The sequence below is a fragment of the Pan paniscus genome, chromosome 6, assembly GCF_029289425.2.
Source record: "Pan paniscus chromosome 6, NHGRI_mPanPan1-v2.0_pri, whole genome shotgun sequence".
In the NCBI taxonomy this organism is placed as follows: domain Eukaryota; kingdom Metazoa; phylum Chordata; class Mammalia; order Primates; family Hominidae; genus Pan; species Pan paniscus.
The window spans coordinates 47,304,945-47,323,873 of NC_073255.2; the positions used below are offsets into that span (position 1 = coordinate 47,304,945).

Consider the following 18,929-nt stretch of genomic DNA (forward strand, 5'->3'; position numbering starts at 1 on the left):
TTCCCCTCCTCCAGACGCGGGTGCCTGCAGCATAAGCCACGTGCCTTACATATGGTCCAGCTGCAGCCTTGCATGGAGCCAGCACCTGTGCCGGGGCCTGGAGCTGCCTGCTCCACTACAGCAGCTGATGTGCCTGGCTGCGTGCAGAGGCTGGACCCTGTGCTTGCTTGTCCACACACCCCTCACCACTCTGCACCTGGCTGGCCCTTGGCAGGTGTGGGATCTGGGTCAGCAGCGCAAGCTGAGCACAGCCTACCAGGCGGAGTGGGCAGACCAAGCCCAGCAGGCATGAGCAATATTCAGGCAGAAGGTGCTGCTGGCCACAGAGGTTTCTGGCTGGTGAAGTGACACCCTAAGTATCCTGTGACACTGGGATTACATGCGTGAGCCACTGCACCAGGCCAACATTTGATATTTAAATGCACCTTCTTGAAAATGCATAAACTTCAACTGATTAATAAAAATTAATTAATATAAAGCTTATGGGCACCATTTTGGGACTGGATAAAAACATTTTCCAACAGAAAAAGGATAAACATGTTCATTAACTACCAATTCTCTCAGTAAAAATGTTCCCACACAGAATCTCTGTTACTGATGTATTTCTTTGGTTCAAAGCAGAGGTGTTTTAAGGTAATATGTTGATCCTTGAAGGACTAGTTACTCATGAGAGCTAAGGAAAATATACTGTGTCTTTGTTACTGACAAACAGGCTAAAGTCAGGGAACTCTTCAATACAACTAATTAACACTGTTTTGATTCCACCTACAAATGTCACTGGCATAACATTTGTAGTCATCTTAAGAAAATGTAGTCATTCCAGGCATGGAAAAACAAAATAAAGTACTTGTGAAATAAACAGCCAAGTAATTCAATAAGATAAACTTTTTGAAAACACTTTTGCTGGAAAAAAAAAAAAACCCTCAAAATTTTACATAGGATGTGGTGATAATTTTAAATGATTACTAAGTTAATTAAATTTGAAAGACTTTTATGGGGTCATCTAATTGAACTCCTCTTCAACCACAGAACTACCTAAGATAATTTCCTGTCATTCTGCTAAATGTCTTTGAGACCAGAGATTTTGTAGTTTTCTTCAATAAATCAGCATGATGTCACTGAGTCATGCCTTCACTTTACAGAGTAACAGTTGATCTGCACCACCGAGGTTGGAACTGGTCTACTCCCTCCCTGCTGCAGAAAATAGCAGGGAGGAGGAGAATGGGCTACAAGAATGAGAAGGAAAGATGTGGCTATTCCCTGCAGAAAAGGCTGACTTTTACTTGAGCCGGGGAAGTTTATTACTTAAGAGAGTTAAGAGCATGCTTGGCATTTGTCAGAGACGACTAGATCTGATTTAAATACATGAGCACTGCTACCCACAGCTACTACTACCCACTGTCATTGGGGGAAGTGGTTACACACCCATGCCTTGTATGTGTAACTTCATGAAATTACTGTTACTTGCAAAACTGCTATTTGGATCAGTGGGGCTTTCCTGGTAGCTTGAAATGCTTCCTGCCAGGGATCTTGGTTGCATTTGCGTGACTGTGACCTTCAAATGTCCCAAGACAGCACTGATACTCTATGGCAGTGGTTCTTCATCTTTTGTGGAGTATAGTTTCCTTGAGAAAATGAGAAGCACCATGGAAATATGTACATAATTCACATGAGGTTGTACACACAGTTACAGGAAGTGTGGAGTCCCCTTGATGCCCGTCAGTGAATGCCCGAGTCACCTCTGGCCACTGACATTAGAGAAAGTAGTAAGTACAGCGGGCCTAAAGCAAGGCCTCAGATTTTCTTTTTCTTTTTCTATTTTTTCTTTCTCTCTTTTCCTCATTTAAGAAACAGCACCACCAGGAGCAGGGACTTTCGCATATACAGTAAAAATGTACAGTATCTTCAATGCAAAGTTGGACGCGTGCCAACCCCCTCCCCCTCCCCACTCAGAAGCATCTTCATTTGAATTTAAAGGGGTGGATGAGTGACAGCAAGACTCTGTTCTCCTTCTGACAGGGCTTTGGCAGATCATTGGTTGTCATCAAACCTATTCCATTTCTTGCTCCCTGCCAGGAATTCCACCTACATGCCTGATGGCAATTAGTCCCTTGTAGGTGCTAATGAATAAAACGCAGCACGTAGACTTCACGAGGATGAAAAAGCCCACGATCCAGATCCAGAGAGTCACTCCAAGAATCAGTCCCCCACCCCGGCCCCCCCTCCAATATAGCTCTCACTCTGTCCAGCCAAATGCTAGAGCCAGCCAGCCACCCCCCGCCCCCACCCCCTTCTTCTGTGCACTTGGCCATGGGAAATAGAAAGCAGCTATTTGATGAGGACACAACTAAGCAGAAATCAAGATTTTAGAGCACGAAGTATTACTTGTTTTTCAATTTCTGTCACAGGCTGGGATGATACCAGTTTAGGACAGTCTGTGTCAGAGCATTTGAGCTGAATCTCCAAACCCAAACATGCTTTGGAAGAAGCATTTAGAGACCTTGTTGGGAAGCATTCTGCACTGAGTTGGGGGGGTGCGGGTTGTATTATCAGTGGTTCCCAAGACTTGCTGATAATCAGATGTTCCTAAGCGGCCTTTAAAAGTTCAGATTCTTCGACCTTGTCTCTGGATATTCTTGGTCAGAAGGCCTGGAATAGAACCTGAAAATCTAAATTTTAGAACAATCTCCCCAGATGCATCTGATGCTCACACTAGATTCAGTACTTCTGAATTGGCTAAGCTCTTGTGTCCCATTCATCTCCAGCACTAGGTGTTGCTTGAAAAGTTCTCAAAGGTTGTGCTCACCATTCATTTGCACCTTGACTGTGCTCTGAGCATTGAAAAACAAAAAACAAAAAAATTCTCCTTTGTAATCTGACCACCTATCAGAGGTGAATTAATATTCAAAGATTCTTTTGAAATTGAAGCTGTAGGTGATTTTTTAATTTTTCTTACACTTTTATTATAATTTTCAAATGTTACACCTTTACTGAATAATAAGCAGGGTTTTTCTAATAATAAAAAGGCAGCAAATGTAATTTTTAAAGATCTTTTTGCATTTCAACAGAAACTGATTGGCTCACAGAGAAAACTGTATTTCAGTATAATTCAGTTTCTTTAAATCCTATGTGTTTTTAGTACAGGCACTGAAAAAATGTTACTAGGAAAAGGGTTCCTGGAACTCACCAGACTTTCCCATTGACAGTCCAAAGAGCAAAAGGGATTAAGAACCCCTGGTATGCCAAAAATTAGCTTATTATTCCTATTTTGCATGTATACAAGTATTGTCACCCTAGGATTTCAAAATACATCACAAAACAATTGCAGCTAAAGCCTTAGAGTGACATGTGCTTGCAGCATGGTCTCTTCTAATGGTAGCAAACCAAAGAAAGTGGTAAGAAAGAAATTTTTCTTCCAGTTTTCATGGGCCCCAAAGGTTAAGATAGCTTAAATAAGACTCCCCAGAGCATTCAAACTCCCTCATGTTTATCAGAAAGAGAACTTAATCCAAAACCTTTGAGGTTTGTCCTTCTCTAGTCAATATCTATTTCGGCAAAACAATCATGGTTCTAAAGTATAACAGTGAAGCAAGGAAGAAAGGACAGATTTTTCTTTCTGATAGTGAAATGGGCAGGTGCAGTTGAGACGGAAAGGCCATAATTAACACATTGTTCAGCCAAGGCACTGTAGACGTCCATGCAAGACTGCACAAATCCTCCCCCTGCCCCACACGCCTGAGTTCAAGGTTTTGCAAGAAAGGAAGCCGAAGGTGCCCTGCCATTCAAGAAACAGACCCCTAGAGCCTGAACTTCAGTACCCTCGAGGTACACACAGAGGAAATTCTACACTGCCAAGCCAGTAAAATTGGATTGTGTAAAAACTCGTGCATTTTAAACCACATAAGAAAGAAAAGGAAAACACTTTTTAATCGGACATATAGTTATGTGGCAAGACTTATACATGTATTGGAGTTTTAAAAATCTAATCAGATAAATATTGTTATTTCTATGATATAGATGAGAAATTAAGCCTGGCAAGTTATGTAATTTATCCAATGTCAGACTCTCAATTATTTTATTTTTAACTGGCTGAATCCTAGGACAAACATTGACTACCTTTATCTATGATCATATTAAAGCATTGCAGACTAAGAAAGGTGGCTAGCACAGGGTTGGAAAATTTCTCGAACTTCCTCTCATCCCATACTTGTGGCAGACCTCATAAATTTGAAGTCTGTGCTATTTCTTTCCCGGCCCAGAAAGCTGCTCAGTGGAACATTTCAGGAAATCACTACAAATCAGCTATAGCCAGCACATAGGTGGCACCTGGAGTCCAGGGCAGCCAGGTTCAGGGGACAGGATGGGACTGGAGAGGGAGCAGGTAGAGCTGGTTGATAGGAGCTGCCCTCCTCCCCAGCCCCTTAGCCTGTTCCCCAGGCTCTATGGAAGGAAGATTCTATAGAAACTCCTTATACCTCTTAAAATATCACCTAAATCATTGACAAAAATACTATTCTCTGGTAGTAGTTTATTGTGTTCCCTACCCTATAGAATCACTCACAGGCTCTGGATTGGAAAGAAATAGATTGCTTTAACACAAAGGATTTAATCTTTGTGGAAGAAATGACTTTCTCCTTGACTAGAGGTTAAGGCAGATTTCTTTCTTTCTTTTTATTTATTATTTTTATTTTTTTTTAATTTGGTAGAGTTTTCCCACATCCCTTTGTGGGTAGCTGCCTCCTCTGCATATGCGTAAACCAGCTGTCCTTGGGAATGACACAGGCCCCCACAGTGTCATGGGGTAAGACAGGTGGGAGGTGACTGAGAACCTTGCACAGCTATGGTAGGTGGGGCTACTAGCAGTTGTGGGCCAAGCAGTGCGTTGCCAGGGTTCAAAGCCAGGAGGCCAAGGCCTTTGACCTGGACTGCCATCTTTCAGGATGTGGGCCAAGCACTGCGGAGGCCCAATATAGGCAGGGAGTCAATCAGGATAACTTAAGAGGGGAAAAAAAAAGACTCTGCCTTTGCTCGAGTTCTCCAGATTGGCTCTCCAGATGGCCCTCTTTTCTCTGGTAAATTATGCAACAAGCTGCTTCAGCCGAGTTTTGCAGACCTGGATGATCTTGAACTGATTTCAACAAACGGGCGGACTCGTGGGGTTGCAGGGCTTTCTCCTAGTCCTTTCATCCAAGGAAGAATACTGCGGAAAGAAAAACCAGATCATTCCTGGTACCAGTCATAGAAACAGAGCAATGCACATACAAAAGTGATCATTGCTTTATGCTTGTCTTTTTAAAAGAAATGGTTTTGGAGAAGCTAACAGGCTGTCATGTCAAGAAAGGTTAGAGTTCATCACTGTTACTCCACAAAGAGGAATTCAGCCTTGCTTATCCTCACTAATTAAATGCCAGAATCACACTAGTTCATTCTGTGCTGGAATGGAAAAAGTAGAAGGGTTGCTTTTCAGCGTAAAGAGGTATGAGGGTCTCACTCTCTGCTGCTATTAACATTTCCTGGAACCAAAATCAATAGTGCATGCAAATGAGTCCCTTATTATTTCTTTGACTTGCAGAATGTCTCCTCCCACTGCACCCTGGTGGCTGAGGCAGAATGGATTAGCTCATCGGGCCCTGGGAGTGCTCTCAGTGCTGAGGAACACAGGGTGAGGGTGGGCAGTGGGTGGCAGGGCCACTCTGTGCCTTCCCACCCCCCGCAGCAGGATCACAGTCCCGATGCGGCTTCTTCCTGTCCCCATGGAAAGTAGAGGCTTTGGAGCCAGATTTGCCACTGAGGAGGGAGGAAGGCAAAGTGGGAACAGCAGGCAGAGTCAATAGGCCAGGGGGCAGGGGGAGCAGATGGGTAGGTGGTGGCTGAGCTCAAAGCTACAACATGAAGGGAACAACTCGTTATGAAGTGCAATTTGGGAACTAAGAGGAGGAAGGAAACAAATAGAAGTTTCTGAGGCAAAATTATTTCTTGAGCTGATGAAGGTATGCAAAAACCATTTGCAATGTACCCAACCACTGGTTCAACACAAGCTTATTAAGTGCCTTTCAGACCCTGCACCATGTGTTGGAATGCAAATAGGAACAAGATATGGTCCCTGCTCGTAGTCTCAAGCAGTGAGAGCTTTTAAAAACAATAAAATATAATGTGATAAACAGCCAAATAGAGAAACACTGGGTGCTAGGGGACACAGCGGGGGGACTGACACAGAGGGTGGAGCTGAGGAGAAGCTCAGTGTACAAGGAGGTTCTGTGTGGGATCAGCAGGAGGCTGACTAGGGTTTCTTAGGTGGCAAGAAAGAGAAGGTATTGCTGGTAAAGGGATCTGCAAGGGCAGTGGCATGGAGTAGGGGTGGAAGAGCCCGCTCGTGTATCGCACAATGGTACTTCTAAGACAGCCATACTGACTGAGAACAGGCTACAGGGATGGAAGGTGGTCATTTACTCCTGGATATGGAAAGAGGCTGGCATGGGATTACAGGAACCTTACATGTCATGCCAAGAACTTTGGGTTTTCCTTTGGAAAGTAGAGCACATTTGAAGGAGTTGATAAGAGGAAGTAATAAGATTAACAGAGAGAAAGAGAAAGAGGTTGGGAAAGGATCAGTGACTGTTTGAATCCTGATTCCCCAAACCAAAGATGCCTCAGCTTTCCTTCCAGCATAAAGCCCCCAACTATCTATTACAGCAGGGCCTGGTCCATTTGGCAACTCCAACTATAATTCACAGCCATTTTGGTTATTGATTATGCCTCTGAGAAGAGAACCACTGTAACCTAACAGTGAAGAAAATGCTAGTGTGATTAAGTAATGTGTATTCATTCACTTATTCAAACATTATCTGTTTTCTCTAGGAAGACACTCTACAACTCAAGCTGGCACTGGTTAAATTATAAGATACACTACAATCTCGTTCCCTGACCTCTTGAAGGTTTTGTTGATAAAGGAAAAACGTAAACATATAAGTAAACACGTAAGTAGAAATCATGTTGCGTCAAACAAAGGAAAAGACCAGAAAACCAAAATAGAAAATAACAGGGTAGAGGAAAGGAATCAAGTTTGTGTGATATGTGAGGAGGAGTTTCATGAAACGGGTAAGGTCTGTAAGAGGCCGGGGAGAAGAATGTGGCATAGAATGAGTGAGATGATGTTGGAGAAACTGTCAGAGGCCAAAGTATACATGGTCTTGTAGGCAGGTTAAGAGGGGAGTCTGTTATTCTATATTGAACTGAAAGCCATTGAACAGCATGATTTGAGTTTTTTTATGATCACTCTGGCAACTGTGTGAATGAATAAGAGGAAGGAAAGATGAGAGGTGGAGAAGCCAGCTAGAGGGCAGCAGCTCGGGGAAGAGATGATAACACCTTAGAATACAGCCATTCATGAAAAGGAGAAGAGCAGGTGAATATGACCATTTCTGAGGAGACAACAAAACAGCAACTAGAAAGCGCTCTGCTTAAAATAGAAGAAATTAGAGGAAATTGAACCTGTGGAGTTACTAATTAGGTGATGAAATTTCTGAGAAGCCCACAGGGGAAAATTAGGTAACCTGGAGATTAAACAACACCTTCTCACCTGTCCCACTGGCAGAGAATGATGAAGGCTGGAGGGACCTTCATCCATCCTCCAGGCTTCTTGGCTGGAGGGACCAGGTGAGAAGATGTCATCACTGGAGTTTGCAGCCAGAAGTCTCCTGATTGAAAGCTGGAGTTAAGAAGACACCACCTCAAACGAGTAGAGAAAGAAGGGCCCTGTTCTCTCCTTTCCTCCTGCTCCATTATCCTGTTGATGCCTCCCATGGATGGAACACAACCAGAAACCAGCTGACATGGGCACCTGGGAGCACAGCTTCCAGGGCTAAATCCCCTGTATTATAGAAGAGAGAAGAGAAAAGATCAAGAACGGATCTGAGTATCCAGGGCTGGTGTAATATACTATCTGTATTTTAAGGGAGACTTGACATGACTTGGTGATGTGTGAGATATGGGAAGATAAGCAAGGAAGAAATTTCAAGAATGATCACAAGGCTTCTGACTTGAGCACTTCTGTACAGAGTGGGGTGGCATGGACAGGACAGGGAAGGCATGGGGCCGAAGGAGATTTGGTGAGAAGAAGGATAGAAATTCAGTTTGGGAGATGTTAAGTGTGAGATGTTCATTAGATGTGAATTCAAGAAGCTATTTGAATCTGGCATTTAATTTGCAGATCTTGAGTTCAAAACAGAAGAAGTCAACCCTTTTGGTTTGGAATTTGTCAAAATTAGGCTGTATTTACAGCCATGAGAATTGGTGAGTAAATCAAGAAAGAGAATTTAGAATAAAAAGGCTTAAGACTTTTCCCTGATGAAGACCAACACTTAGAGGACAGACAAATGAGGAGGAATTGAGGAAATGTGGAAGCCCATCTTACCAACACAAATAAACACACAAACAAAACCTACCACTCTTTTTGTTTGTTTGTTTGTTTGTTTGTTTGTTTTTGAGACGGAGTCAGTCTTGCCCTGTCACCCTGGCTGGAGTGCAATGGCACGATCTTGGCTCACTGCAACCTCTGCCTCCCGAGTTCAAGCAATTCTCCTGCCTCAGCCTCCCGAGTAGCTGGGACTACAGGCATGTGCCACCACGCCCAGCTAATTTTTGTATTTTTAGTAGAGACGAGGTTTCACTGTGTTAGCCAGGATGGTCTCGATCTCCTGACCTCATGATCCACCCACCTCAGCCTCCCAAAGTGCTGGGATTACAGGAGTGAGCCACCGCGCCTGGCAAGACCTACCACTCTTGACTGACAGCAGTTTACCTTCCAGCTACCACCTACATTTCTGCTCCCCCTTTTCAGCAAAACCTCTTGATTCAGTTGTCTTTATTCATACTCCTCAATTCCTCTTACTCACATTCTATCCTGAGCCCCTCTGCCTAGGCCCTCAACACAGCTACTTACATCAAAGTCATTAATGACTTTCACATTTCTAAATATAATAGTTAATTCTCAATTGATCCTACTTGACCCACCAGTTGGCTGACTGCTTCACTTAAGAGAATGGAAGGAGGAGCTATTAATAATTATGCAGAGACAACAGATTGAAGCCTGTCCTGGGCAAACTAAGAACTGTAGTCTCTCTATCAGCATCAGGAGACACAGGTTTTTACCCCCTGCTCTTTAAAGAGTTTATCTTATTTGACTTTCAAGGCACCACATCTAGTTTTCTTCCTCGTTCAATGTCAGTTGTTTGCGGTCTTCTGTGATGTTCTTCTCATCAGCCAGACAACTACACTTTGAAGTACCCCAGGGCTCAGACATTTTCTTGTCTTCAAAACCCAATTTCTTGGTGATCTAATCCAGTATGATGACTTGCGAATCCATCCATATGCTGGTTTTTCTCAAATGTATCTCTCTTTATTGAAATGCTACCCAAACTCAAATATTTCATTACACAAGTATACCATCCCTACAACCAAAACTCTGATTACCCTTCCCAAACCTGTTTTGTCATCTTTCCCATTTAAATTAATACAGCTCCATTCTTTTTTAAAAAATTCATGTCAAAAAGCTTAGAGTCATTTTAACTTCTTTCTCTCTTCTTTTATTCACACCCACATCTAATCCATCCACAAATACCATCATCTGTACCTCCACGTATCTCCAGAATTCAATTTCTTTTAACCATATCCCCCACAAGTACCCTGGTTCAATGACCAGACAATCATAGCCACCTCCCTGTTTCTATCCTTGTCCCCAGGCAATCTCTTCCCAATTCAAAAGCCAGCATGATTCTGTGAGATGTGTTGGATCTTGTCACTTATCAGCTTAAAATTGTTCATACGATTCCTATCTCACTTGGAATACACAGTCAAAGTCCTAATATTCCCTACTAGGCCCCTAATTTCCCTTCTCACTGCCCAGACCTCATCCACTGGCCTTGCCTTCTCCATCTTCTTCAGACACATAGGCCTCCCTTATTGGGCATCTGTCCCAGCTATTCCCTCCTGGAAAAATCTCTCACCACTTATCCCTGAGGGTGGCCCTCCATCTTTATTGCTCACATGTCACCTCAATGAGAACTTCTCTAATCTCCCTTTTTAAAATTGAACCCCTTCATGCCTCTTGATACCTCGTAGTTTTATTTTTCTCCTTAACATTTATCATTATCTCACATACTATGCATTTTAGGTATTTATTTTACTGTTTGTCTCCCCATGCAGCAATGCCAGCTCTGTGGGGTTGGAGATTTTGTCAGTGTTGTTTACTACCATATCCCAGCTCTTGGAACTGTACCCAATGCAGTGTACAAACTCAATGAATGTTTGTTGAGTCAATGGTGAATAAGATGGGTGGGTCATAAAAGAAGAAAGGAACCCAAGAGAGGATTGTGTTACAAAAGCCAAGAGAAGGGAATGTTTCAACAAGAGAAGAGTGATAAACATTGGTGCCAGTGCTGTTGAGACAGCTCCTGAGATGGGATTTGGCATCATGGAGTTTTCTGACTATCTTGGGAAAGAAAAGGCTCAGTGAAGAGGTGGAGGAAGAACACAGACTGGAGAGAGATATAGACTGGAAGGAGTGAAGACTGAATGGGAGGACATTAAGGGGTCACTACAGCATGGGTAGCCAAGAAGCTTGGCAGTGACAGACAGAGGAGGGAGAGAGGACTGAAGCTGAAACGAGTCAGTGTCATCATCAATACTCAGCCAAGCTTCAAAACAAAGATGTTTCTTTGATTCTTCATCACTCAACCTTACCATCCAATCATAAAATTCTCACAATTGAATCTCACAATTGAAAGACTTCTCAATCCCACTCCTTATTTCCATTGTCACAGTTCAGTCTTTTAATTTATTACTAGTACAGTCCTGTGTTGCTTAACGAGATGTGGATATATTCTGAGAAATGCATCATTAGACAATTTCATTATGCGAACATCACAGAGTGTACTTAACACAAACCTAGACTGTATAGCCTACTACACACTTAGGCTATATAGTATAACCTACTGCTCTTAGGCTACAGCATATTCCTATATGAATTCTGTAGGCAATTGTAACACAATGGAAAGTATTTTTGTATCTAAATATTACAAAGAACAGTAAAACTATGGTATAAAACATTTTTTAAAATAGTGCACCACATAGGGCACTTACCATGAATGGGGCGTGCAGGACTGGAAGCTGCTCTGGGGAGTCAATGACTGAGTGGAGAGTGAATGTGAAGGTCTAGGGCATTACTGTACATTACTGCAGACTACAAACACTGTGCACTTAAGCTACCCTAAACTTATATTGAAAACTGTCTTCAATAATAAGTTAACCTTATGTACTGCAACTTTTTAACTTTATGAATTTTTAATTTTTTTATTTTTTGACTATTTTATGGTAGTTTAAAACACCAGCACATTGTACAGCTGTACAAAATATTTTCTTTCTGCATATCCTTATTCTATAAGCTTTTTTCTATTTTTAAATATTTTATTTTATATTTTAGCATGTTTAACTTTTTTGTTAAAAACTAAGACACAAGCACACACAGTAGCTTAGGTCCACACAGGGTCAGGATCACCAATATCACTGTCTTTAACCTTCACATCTTGTCCCACTGGGAGGTCTTCAGGGTTGCTAACACACATGGAGTTCTCATCTCCTGTGATAAAAAATGCTGTAACCCTAACCCTAACCCACCTAAAGGATCTTCCTGAGACTGTTTTATGGTTAACTTTTTTTAATAAGTAGGAGTACACTCCAAAATAATGGTCAAAAGTATAGTAAATACATAAACCAGTAACACTGTCATTTATTATCGTCCTCCAGTATTATGTACTGTACATAATTGAATGTGCTAGATTTTTATACAATTGGCAGTGCAGTAGGTTTGTTCATACCAGCATCATCACATGAATAATGTGTTGTGCTACGATGTTACAATGGGTTATGACATCACGAGGTGATAGAAATTTTTCAACTCCATTATAATCTTATGGGACCACCATCGTATATGTGGTCCATTGACCAAACTTTCATTATATGGGACACGACTATATACCAATAGCTTCCTTATCATCAGTAAACAGTCTGGCCTCTGGTTCACTGCATTTTTGGAGTTCCCTGCAGGAGAAGGACATAGGCTATGATCACAAGATTAAGAGAGGTAAGGGCAGAAAAGAAACTGATAAAAATAGCAGGGGTACTCTTCCAGCCCCTACTGTTGCACCAAAACCAAGTCCAAAAAGGTATACCAAACTTAGGACACCCTTAGCAAAATCAATAATCAGTGGATAATGGGTGTAGGAAAAGTTGGGCATGGCAACCAGATTTCTAGGCAGCAGCTATTCTCAGCACCTGGTGATTCTGTAAACTAGGGAAGGGGATTCAAGTTAAGATGTGAGAATACTGGTTCAAGGTCTTTGCCCAGATCAAAGGAAACTGACAAGAGTAAGCAGGAGAGCTGTGGTTCTTAGCCGATGGGCTGAAGCAATGACATGGGTACCAAAGACTGGAATGAAGAGATTGAATGGATGGACACCTAGAACCTGAGCGAGATTCCTGGAACAAATGGGTCATGTGGGATGAAGGTAGGCAGGGCAACTAGACTTTTAGGTTCCCAGGAGTCCAGGACTCCAGGATCAGGACACCAAGATTTTTTTTTTTTTAGACCTCATTTTCTGGAGGCAAAGAGGCTATTCCTACATAACTTGGTCTGGTTTTTATTGAAGTTGGCTCTGAGATGGGGAAAAAAACAAACAAACAAACAGGCTATAAATGACCCTAACAGGTCTTCATGCCTTCATTCTCTCCATTAGTTCCATTTCCTCCTCCTCAGGGTCACTAGAGTTATCTTCCTAGGGTACATTCTGATCACACCACTTTTGTGACTTAAATTACTTAGTCATTTTCCATTGTCTACGAGATAAAGCCACACCCATAGCACAGTAAACCAGGCATTTCACAACCTGAGTCTAATGTAGCTTGCAAACCATGATGTTCCTCCTACTCTCTCCAGTCTCAATCCATGCAAACAAAGGCTGCTGCTCTCCTTTTGAACTCCTCAAGCTTATCTAATGCCATTGTTGCTGCAATCCTCCTGCAGCAATGCTTCCTCTTCTATTTTCTCTATTGGAAGAATTCCTATTCATATGTGAAGGTCCTTTTTATCATCAGCATCTTCCCCAGCCACAGAATACCATTAATCATTTGGCTTTGTTCTTTTTCATTTTAGTTATTTGTTACTATTTAAAAAGTGTATTTACAATCTATCCTGTTTCAAAACAGGTTTGGACCTCATAAACAGTTATAAACAGCACAGTAATATAAATATTAGGATTTTGAGGAAAAAAAGAATAAAGAAAAACAGCCCCAGGGACAGAAAATGGAACCAAGAATGGGTCTGATCCAATCAAGCATACCAAGGAGTCCTGTACAGTTGCTAAAACTGGGCCACAAATTGAGCATTAGGCTTTCCCACAGCCAAGATGAGGAGAGAAATGTGGGTAGTCGCACAATTTCTTTTGCCCATAATATAAACACCAAATAATTGGTCAGTGGATGCATAGCTATTCTTCACACTTACACTAAAAGAGAATTTTTTTCCCCAAGGTTTACTCATGAAGAATAAACTGCATAATGCAACAGAAAACACTCTCCACAAACATCTCTATAGGAGAAACAGCTGTTAGTATCCTAAGGCATGCCTTCAGGATTTATGACATATCAACAAAGCACAATCAGTCAAACCAGTTCTACAGAGGAGACTGCTACAGATTATATAATTCTCAGTTCCCCTGACTCGGTTTAAAAGGGCAATATTTTTGGACTAAGATATCTGAAAATCTCTCCAGCTTCCTTACCTCCCTAAATTTAACACACATTTTTGCATACATTTTTTATCTTTGGTGTTCATAACCCTTTTAAAACCCTTGGGCCTCACAATTTAAGGATCTCTAGGGAAATAGACTAACTATCCTTAGGAAATCCTTTATACGTGTTGCTTTGCTCATACACAGATAATTTGTGTTTCCAGTGGAATCAGAAGCAAATCCCTTAATATGCCATCCTGTTGCTAGTTATGGAGGAGATGGGTGAGAATGGCATCTCCCAAAGAAAAACTGAGTCACCTATCAATGACACATAACTAAATAAAAGATCATCATACCCTAACTGGGAAGTCAGACAAAGAGAACTTATAGGCAGAATAAAAATTATCCTTATAAAATAATTCTTGAAAGCTCTCTAAAACATAAAAATGAACCATTGAGGTCCAATTTTCTTCAATTTGTATGATCAAAATAATTTGTCTTACAAATTTTACAGGTGAGTGAAAGGGTTTCCCAGCTTAACCATAAAACAGCCTCAATAAAGCCTATATGATGCCTAGCTTTGATCAGGAGATAATTCTTGTGTGTGCTTGAGAATTATGCCAAGCTAAATAAATGAAGTAGCTTGCTGAATGAGATTGCCAATGATGTGTCAGGCAAACATTAAGGAACTTTCATTTTAGGTGATATTATCTGGCAATAATTAGATACAGCCAGTGCCCATGATTCCCTGCTCTTAAACACTGATCTAGGAATGGTCCAGATGTTGATTTGCAGGTAGGCATAGTGGTGCAGCCAATAACCTCTTGACATTCCTTCTGGTGCTAAGATGCTCTGCTTCTCTCAACAAGCCTGAGTATTAATGAAGAACAACATCAAAAGCCACAAATTAGAAGCAAATTTCTTAATACTTAAGATAATCGCTCAGCGTTTGGCTGCAGCATTTTAAAGCTTTCAAAATGTGATGACCTGGGTAAAGATTTCAATAAAAACAACAGTTCAATATCATTTTGAACTCAGGTGTTTATAAATATAACACATTATGATGCCCTGGTTCCATTTTTTTAAAACCCATTTTTTAAAAAAATCATTAAAATCCATTAAGAGTATCTTTGTATTAGAAGAGAACTGGGCACAGTGGCTCACGCCCGAAATCCCAGCACTTTGGGAGGCTGAGGCAGGTGGATCACTTGAGATCAGGAGTTCGAGACCAGCCTGGCCAACATGGTGAAACCCCATCTCTACAAAAAAATACAAAAAATTAGCTGGGCGTGGTGACGTGTGGCTGTAATCCTGGCTACTCTGGAGGCTGAGGTGGGAGAATCACTTGAACCCGGGATGCGGAGGTTGCAGTGGGCCGAGATCGCACCACTACACTCCAGCCTGGGTGACAGAGCCAGACTCCATCTCAAAAGAAAAAAAAAAAAAAATAACTGGATCCTCAGCTCTCTCCTTATACAAACTTGAACTCAAGGCAGATTAAAGACTTAAACCTAAGATGTGAAACTATAAAAATTCTAGAAGTTAACATTGGAAAAACCCTTCTAGACATTGGCTTAGGCAAGGATTTCATGACCAAGAACCAAAAAGCAAATGCAATAAAAACAAGGATAAATAGCTGGGACCTAATTAAACTAAAGAGCTTCTGCATGGCAAAAGGAACAGTCAGCAGGGTAAACAGACAACACACAGAGTGGGAGAAAATCTTCACAATCTATACATCTGACAAAATACTAATATCCAGAATCTACAATGAACTCAAACAAATCAGTAAGAAAAGAACAAACAATCCCAACCAAAAGTGGGCTAAGGACACGAATAGACAATTCTCAAAAGAAGATATACAAATGGCCAACAAATATATGAAAAAATACTCAACATCACTAATGATCAGGGAAATGTAAATCAAAACCACAATACAATGCCACCTTACTCCTGCAAGATTGACCATAATCAAGATATCAAAAAAAAGTAGATGTTTGTGTGGACGTGGTGAACAGGGAACACTTTTACAGTGCTGGTGGGAATGTAAACTAGTACAGCCACTGTGGAAAACAGTGTGGAGATTCCTTAAAGAACTAAAAGTAGAACTACTATTTGATCCAACAATCCCACTACTGGGTATCTACCCAGAGGAAAAGAAGTCATTATTCAAAAAAGATACTTGCACATGCATGTTTACCACAATTCACAATTGCAAAATCATGGAACCAACCAAAATGCCCATCAATCAACAAGTGAATAAAGAAACTTTAGTATACATATACAATGGAATACTACACAGCCATAAAAAGGAATAAATTAACAGCATTTTCAGTGACCTGGATGAGATTAGAGACTAATATTCTAAGTGAAGTAACTCAGGAATGGAAAACCAAACATCGTATGTCCTCACTGATATGTGGGAGCTGCACTATGAGGACACAAAGGCATAAGAATGATGCAATGGACTTTGGGGATTTTGGGGGAAGAGTGGGAGGGGGCGAGGGATAAAAGACTACAAATATGGTGCAGTTTATACTGCTCAGGTAATGGGTGCATCAAAATCTCACAAATCACCACTAAAGAACTTACTCATGTAACCAAATACCACCTGTACTCCAATAACTTATGGACAAATTTAAAAAAAATTAAAAATTAAAAATAAATAAATAGTTATGAAAGTAGGCAATACACTAAGTTGCATATAAAATATCGTAAAAGATAGTGATATGGTTTGGCTGTGTCCCCACCCAAATCTCACCTTGAATTGTAGTTCCCGTAATTCCTACATGTTGTGGGAGGGACCCGGTGGGATGTCACTGAATCACAGGGGCGGTTACCTCCATGTTGTTCTCATGATAGTGAGTGAGTTCTCACGAGATCTGATGATTTTATAAGGGGCTTTTCCCCATTTTGCTCATTCTTCTCCTTTCTGCCACCATGTGAAGAAGGATGTTTGCTTCACCTTTTGCCACAGCTGTAAGTTTCCTCGGGCCTCCTTCACCTTTTGCCATAATTGTAAGTTTCCTGGGGCCTCCCCAGCCAGGCTGAACTGTGAGTCGATTAAACCTTTTTCCTCTATAAACAAAAACAAAAACAAAAACAAACAAAAAAGAGATGGATTTTTTAAAAACAATAGTTCTCAACTGGGGCACGATTTTACTTTACCATCCAGGGGACATTTACCAATCCCACATCTGGAAACTTTTTTTTTGTAGAGATAGGGCTCTTGGCCACGTTACACAGGGTGGTCTTAAACTCCTGGCCCCAGCCTCCCAAATCGCTGGGATTACAGGCATGAGCTACTGCACTCAGCCGAGGCGACATTTTTTATTGCTGCCACTAGAGAAGGGAGTGCTGCTGGCATCTAGTGAGTGGAGGGCAGAGATGCTGCTAGTATAAAGTTACCATGGTTTAGTTTATTTTAAAGACAGCCTCAAAAGAAGCCCTGAACTAACACAGTATGAAGGCAGAGCTGCTCTCTGATGCAGAGATGAGGGCAAGGTGGAGTCAGATGCACAAGTCCAGCTGACTGGAGCTGGTAGTGGCCCCTGAGGTGTCCCTGCCAAAAACTGCACTCCACAGAGCTCAGTGGGGAAAACCTGATGTAGTGCACATAAAATGTGGCTTTAAATCCTTTAGATCTACATTATAGTCCCCTGCATTGACTGCCTACTAATTTCATCAATTTGGGTAAGTGATTTACTCTCACCAAGCCTTAATTTCCTCCTCTGAAAAGAGGGAACAATCATGCTCACTTCACAGGGTCATTGTGGTGCTAATAAAATGTAAAACTCCAAAACCAGCACCTAAGACACGGTGCTTAGTATTTGTTAATTAATTTATTTATCATTTCTTTATTTTTTTGAGACGAGTCTCACATTGTCGCCTGGGCTGGAGTGCAACGGCACGATCTCGGCTCACTGCAACCTCCGTCTCCGGGGTTCAAGTGATTCTCCTGCCTCAGCCTCCTAAGTAGCTGGGATTACAGGCCCACACCACCACACCCAGCTAATTTTTTGTATTTTTAGTAAAGACAGGCTTTCACTATGTTGGCCAGACTGGTCTCGAACTCCTGACCTCGTGATCCACCAGCCTCGGCCTCCCAAAGTGTGTTAATTTATTTTAAAATAAATTCTTTTCATCCTATGAATGTCAGAGTTGGCCCCAGTAATACTGACTGAAAGATCTTTAGTGTTTGAGGCTTATGACTATATATTGATTCATTAACACATTTAAACTATTATGAAAGACTTCATAGCAACATTATAAAAAGAAAAGGAAGACATTTCAAAATCCAGTATTTGTAGGACTAGTCACTTACCAAAACAACCCATGCATTTAATTAGTAATGATCTATAGCTTGTTTCTACAAAACATAGATGTGATTTATTATTGTACCGTAGGCATGCAGAGTATGAATGCAAAGTTTATAGCAAGAGTAAGATATTAGACATCTATTGTTTTGCTTGCCTAGACTAGCATACAAGCTTCTGCTGGGAAATCCTTCCTCTATTTTAACTTTGGGGTTTACGTGGGAGCTTCTCTTGGTTTATAAATCCTTCCCCTTGACTACTATTTATGGTCACTGGGAAAAGATACCTATTCCAAACTGGAAAGGCATTGGTGTCACCCTCTAGCCTTTCCCTACAACCATTCATCAGTGATTGGAACAGGTATGAACTCCTGATCCAAAATGTACCAGCAGATCCCTTTCCTGGGATTTTTGAGCGTGGGATCAGAGGGAGAAAAAACAAGTCTTTGGTCTCTCTGGTGGTGAAATTGGAACATATAACCCAGCAGGTGGGTTTCCTGCAATCTGAAAAAATGAAACAGGAAGGAGAGATGTGGGCATGTGTGTATATTGTAGTGGAGGCTGAGGGTAGTGAAGAGAGACTCCTCTGTCCCAGGTACAGGGCTAAGGCCTGGCCATACATTCAGCAGAATCCCCCTCCTACCCTTTCGTTTCCCAACATATAGTTATGTGAGTCAAGAAATTCTTCCTTTGTGCTAACCTAGCTCTGTTTGGATTTCTACCACCTAAAACCATAAAACTCTTGACTAATTCAAGTGGGTTGCAATAGTTGGAAAAAAATGCTCTGTCTCTGCAGGTGTCTAGCTGGAGGCTAATTATAGTGAGGGCTA

At 41.4% G+C, this 18,929-nt stretch overlaps 1 long non-coding RNA gene across 1 annotated transcript; it reads right to left on the reverse strand.

Moving 5' to 3' along the window:
* Positions 1–640: 640 nt before the first annotated feature.
* On the reverse strand, positions 641–18,087 carry LOC134730671 (uncharacterized). Its single transcript, XR_010112582.1, has 3 exons — positions 16,546–18,087; positions 7,580–7,870; positions 641–5,200 (listed from the first exon to the last, which is right to left on the reverse strand). It is a non-coding gene; the product is annotated as an uncharacterized LOC134730671 (long non-coding RNA).
* Positions 18,088–18,929: the final 842 nt, after the last annotated feature.